This window comes from Mustela erminea, chromosome 4, assembly GCF_009829155.1.
Source record: "Mustela erminea isolate mMusErm1 chromosome 4, mMusErm1.Pri, whole genome shotgun sequence".
In the NCBI taxonomy this organism is placed as follows: Eukaryota; Metazoa; Chordata; class Mammalia; order Carnivora; family Mustelidae; genus Mustela; species Mustela erminea.
Genome location: NC_045617.1, coordinates 15,174,907 through 15,180,970, shown reverse-complemented (window position 1 = coordinate 15,180,970; position 6,064 = coordinate 15,174,907).

Below are 6,064 nucleotides of genomic sequence, written 5' to 3'. Positions count from 1 at the left end.
TTTTTTTTTTCAGTTGAAGTTTAGCTGGCATGCAGTATTACATTCGCTTCCAGTGTACAGCATAGTGACTGGACAAGTCCGTACGTTATGCTGTGCTCAGCACGGGTATAGCTACCGTCGGTCACCAGATGAGGCCATCACAACACCTCTCATCCTGGTGACTTGTTCATTCCCAAATGGAAGCCTGTATCTCCCACTCTGCTTCACCCAATTTACCCATCCTCCTGCCCCTCTCCCCTCTGGGGAACAAACCACCAGTTCGTTCTCTGTATTTGAGAATAATTTTTGTTGTTGTTGGTTGGTTTTTAGATTCCACACATAAGTGAAATCCTGTGGTATTTGTCTTTCTCTGAATTTCACTTAGTGTAATACCACTCAGGTCCATCTCTGTTGTTGCCGATGGCAAGATCTTATTTATTTTTCTTTTTTTATGGCTAATGCTGTGTGTGTGCATGTGCGTTTATCGCACCCTGGTCCAGTCATCCGTCCAGTGGACACTTGGGTTGTTTCCATATCTTGGTTATTGTAGATAATGCTGCAGTAAACAGGGGTGCATATATATACCTTTTTGAGTTTATGTTCCTTATTCTTTGGATAAATACCTAGTAGTGGGATTACTGGATGTATTCTATTTCTATTTTTTTAATTGTTTGAGGAACGTCCATACTGAACTGGCCGTGCCAGTTCACATTCCCACCATAGCACACGAGAGTTCCTTTTTCTTGTTTTTGAATTGTTTAAAAACCAGCTTTCTTGAGATAAAAATTCACATATAATTCATCCACTTATTTTTTTAAAATTTTATGTATTTATTTGAGAGCAGAGAGAGAGAGAGAGAAGCAGGCTCCCCGCTGAGCAGAGAGCCGGTTGCAGGGCTCAATCCCAGGACCCTGAGATCATGACCTGAGCCGGGGGCAGATGCTTAACCCATTCAGCCCTCCAGGCACCCCCAACTCATCCCTTTAAAGCGTATGGTACTTCGGTATAATCACAGTTGTGAAGCCATCACCACCATCTAATTTCAAAACCTGTTTGTCACCCCTAAGGTCGACCCTGTGCCCCTCAGCAGGCGGTCCTCAGTTCCCTCTTCTCAACACTTGGCAACCAGTGGTTGACTTTCCGTCTATGCATTTGCCTGTTCTCGATATTCTATGAAGAAGACAAATCAAATATGTGGGCTTTGTGGCTGGCTTCTTTCCGAGGCCATCAGCTGCAGCAGGCAGCCCCCCATCTTCCGTAACCTCACTGGATGGACAGAACACGTGGAAATGCCCTTTCTATCCATTCATCTTGATGGACACTGGAGGTGCTTCCACTTTCTGACTATTACGGGTCCTGCCGCTGTGAACATTCATTGACCGGTGTTTGTGGGGCTGTTCGTTCTCAGACTCCTCGGGCATGTACCTGGGCATACAGTGCAAGAGCGCTTGGCAAGGGTGCTCAACCTTTGGAGGAACCGCCAAACATTTCCAAAGAGTTTGCGATGTTTTATGTTCCCACCAGCCATACACGAGGGCTCCAGTTTCTCCATATCCTTGCCAGCACTTTTTATTATCTGTGTTTTCTATTACAGTGTGCTCTTGGGTGGGAAGTGGTAGCTCGTGTTTGGATTTGTATGTCCCTAATGACTCAGGGTGAGCATATTTGCACGTGCTGATTGGCCGTTTGTAAATCTTCTTTGGAGAAATGTCTTTAATTCTTTTGCCCATTTAAAAACTAGTTTTTCTTTCTATTATTAAGTTGTAAGAGTGTCTGTATATTCTGCATACATCTCATCAGATACATAATCTGCAAATACTCTGTCCCATCCTGTGGCTCGGCTTTTTTCTTCTCTTTTCCGTTCTTCCTTCCTTCCTTCATTTCTTCTTTTCTAACTTTCTTTCTTTAAAAAGATTTTATTTATATGACAGACAGATCACAAGTAGGCAGAGAGGCAGGCAGAGAAAGAGGAGGGAGGAAGCAGGCTCCCTGCTGAGCACAGAGCCTGATGCGGGACTTGATCCCAGGACCCTGAGATCATGGCCTGAGCTGAAGGCAGAGGCTTAATCCACTGAGCCACTCAGGTGCCCCTCTTTTTACTTTCTTGATGGCATTATTTACAGCACTAAGGTCTTCTATTTTGATGAAATCCTTTTACCTATTTTTTCTTTCTTGCAAAGCCTTGGTTTTTAAACTACTTAACATCCCCTTCAGGCCACTGAAGTGAGAGAAACACCCAATGGTTAAGGCTCTGCCTACAGCTTCTGCTCTCCCCTTGTTTCAACCCAGCAGCTTTGGCCCTTCTTTGTTTGGCAGAGCTCCGGCGCAGGAGAATGGGGAAAGCTGAGGCTCTGGGGTCCATTGGGCGTGGGGTTGAGTGATATCAGGAAACTTTTCCCAAATTAGCGCCTGCAATGATTTCAACTGCTGAAACCATACTTGCTGAAGGATGAGGTAACTCCTGGATAAAGCAGCCATTACATTTCATGTAATACATTTTTATCAAGACATAGACCCAGTATCTTATACATATTGTATATATATATATTTATATTTTAAGATTTTTTAAAAAGATTTTATTTATTTATTTGACAGACAGAAATTACAAGTAGGCAGAGAGGCAGGCAGAGGGAGATGGGGAAGCAGGCTCCCCACTGAGCAGAGAGCCCGATGCGGGGCTCTATCCCAGGACCCTGAGATCATGACCTGAGCCGAAGGCAGCGGCTTAACCTACTGGGTCACCCAGGTGCCCCTATATTTTAAGATTTTATTTATTTATTTGACAAAGACACAACGAGAGAAGGAACACAAGCAGGGGGAGTGGGAGAGGGAGAAGCAGGCTCTCCACAGAGCAGGGAGCCCCATGTGGCGCTCGATCTCAGAACCCTAAGATCGTGACTTGAGCCGAAGGCAGACGCTTAACAACGGAGCCACCCAGGCACCCCGTGTATCTTATATATATCAAGATGGAAATATGGATGATGAGCAAGTAAAATTAGGGGAGGGTGTTGGTTTATACTTTATGTGTTTATGTTACTTTCTAATTAAACAGCAAATGGACAAGATTTTTTGGGGGTGATGCAGCTTTTAATCCTACAATTTGAGGCAGTATTTTGTGTTGGATAAAATGCAGTAATGTTTTTGAATCTTTATCAAGCCCAAACCCGTGTTGTTCAACCTCAAGGTCATGTTTCGATAAAAGAAATCCCACAACAAAATACAATCTTAACATAGTCCGAACTCTTACATTTTAAGAAAACTTCAGAGTGGATCAAAGATGTAATTCAATGCTATACTAAAAATTAAAATTCCTTCTGCCACCCATTTTTCTAACAGTTCTTTCTGCCCAAAAGCCCACTGAGTCTTGTTTGGGAGCCTCTCCCTCCATAAAATTTTCTTCTTCCCTCTACCTTTCCCCCCCTTTCCTGACCTGGGGGTAGGGCTTGGGGAGACTGAATACTTCTAAACCTGCATGTCTTATTACCTGAATAAAGCATTAATGTGGGGCACCTGGGTGGCTCTGTTGTTAAGCATCTGCCTTCTGCTCAGGTCACAATCCCAGGGTCCTGGAATTGAGTCATACATCAGGCTCCCTGCTCCGAGGGAAGCCTGCTTCTCCCTCTGTCACTAACCCCCTGCTTGTATTCCCTCTCTCGCTGTTTCTCTCTCTGTGTCAAAAAAAATAAATAAAATCTTTAAATAAAAAAGTATTAATGTAATGTCTACCATGGTAAGTAGTCAGTAATACCTTGAAATTAGCCTGGGTGGCTCAGTGGGTTGAGCCGCTGCCTTCGGCTCGGGTCATGGTCTCGGGGTCCTGGGATCGAGTCCCGCGTCGAGCTCTCTGCTCAGCAGGGGGCCTGCTTCCCTCTCTCTCTCTCTCTCTCTGCCTGCCTCTCCGTCTACTTGTGATTTCTCTCTGTCAAATAAATAAATACATAAAATCTTAAAAAAAAAATGAATAAAGCAGAGGGGGAAAAATGGGAAAAACAAGAACACAATCTTAGCAACTTCAAATACCCTTACTGATTTTTATGTACATATTTCTTTTTTATTAACATATAATGTATTATTTGTATGTATGTACTTCTAAGTTTTTCTCCATATTTAGACATGTTTTACATATCTAAGATAAAAAAGGATCATACTGTCTGAAAAAAAATTTTTTTTTAATTGTGAAGTATTTTTCCAACTCCTGAAGTTTTTATCCGGTTAATTGGTTTTGTTGTTATTGTTGTCATTTTACTTTTTTCTAATTTGCTCATTAGTTCCTGCTGGAAGGATAGAAGTTATGTCGAAGGTTTTGTTTTTTCCCTTGGAAAGCGGTGTGGCCTGGGGCTCAGTAATGGCATGGGACTAATAAATACTGCATTTCTAATCTCTGGTCGTCTGTAAATCATGTGACCTGTCACATTCTCACCATTTTACTGGAAAAAGAAAAGTTATTTCTGGTCAACTTGAAGTTACATTCAATCTCAAATCCAGAGTCCCCAAGGAAAAGGAGTCTTGCAGGGATATTAGCGTTCTAGCACCCCCTAGTGGCCACCTGGTGTTCTGTAAAACCTGATATTTTCCCTTGGTAATCTGTAGACAGGTAGACGCTGTTGTGAGTGGAGCATCAGGTTAAGCTAAACCTTCCCTTAGAGACCACATTCACATTGTTCTGCCTTTCTGATTTTCTTTGGTGGGTCACGTTCCCTCTTTCCAGTTTCTTTGCATCCACTCCATTTTCATACCTTTTAGAAAATAAGAGGAAAAATCATTAATACAGAAGTCTTTTCTAAATTGTTGAATCCCATTAATTGAACATTTCTTGGGGCAGCTACCCAGTCTGGCTTCTGCATATCTGTCCCACACATGGTTGGGGCAATGAATGACTGATTGATAGGGGATGAAGTTTAGCATTGCAAATAATTGTTTAAACCTCTGAAGTAATGCTATTTACATTGAAGTCTAAAGGATGAAATGGGTGTTAGCCCGGTCATTTAGATCAAATAGTACTTGTTGAATGAATAAAAAAGTATATATTATGTAACTGGGAGTTTTCCATTAATATATGCATCTTTGAATACTGCTTTATTCCTTCAGTATTATATTGCGGTCAATTTCTCATTGTTAAAAATTCTTCAATAATGTGATTTTTAGGGACGCCTGGGTGGCTCAGTTGGTTAAGCAGCTGCCTTCGGCTCAGGTCATGATCCCAGCGTCCTGGGATCGAGTCCCACATCGGGCTCCTTGCTCAGCAGGGAGCCTACTTCTCCCTCTGCCTCTGCCTGCCATTCTGTCTGCCTGTGCTCGCTCTCTCCCCCCACCCTCTCTGATAAAAAAAAAAATAATGTGATTTTTACAATTTTTATTTACATGCATAGTAAACATGTATTGTTAGTTGGAAGGGTAGAATTTAGTGATTCATTGTTTGCATATAATACCCAGTGCCCACTACATCAAGTGCCCTCCTTAATACCCATCACCCAGTTGCCCCATTCTCCACCCTCCTCCCCTCCGGGAACCTCAGTGTGTTTCCCAGAGTCCAGTGTCTCTTATGGTTTGCCTCCCTCTATTTTCAACTTATTTTATTTTTCCTTTCCTTCCCCTATGTTCATCTGTCTTGTTTCTTAAATTCCATACGTAAGTGAAATTGTATGGTATTTATCTTTCTTTGACGTATCTCGCTTAGTGTCATACCTCTAATTCCATCTGTGTTGTTGCGAATGGCGTGATTTCATCCTTTCTGATGGCCGAGTAATAGCTCATTGCATATATGTATCTGTTCGTCTGTTGATGGACATCTGGGCTCTTTCCATATCTGGCTATTATGGTTATTGCCCCTATAAACATTGGGGTGCATGTGCTCCTTGAATCACTGTGCTTGTATCCTTTGGATAAATGTCTTGTAGTTCAGTGGCTGGATCATAGAGTATTTCTATTTTTAACTTTCTGAGGAAGCTCCATACTGTTTTCCAGAGTGGCTGTACCAGTTTGCATTCCCCCCAACAGTTTAAAGAAGCTTCCCCTTCTCCACATCCTCACCAACGTCTGTCATTTCCTGAATTGTTAATTTTAGCCATTCTGACAGTTGTGAGGT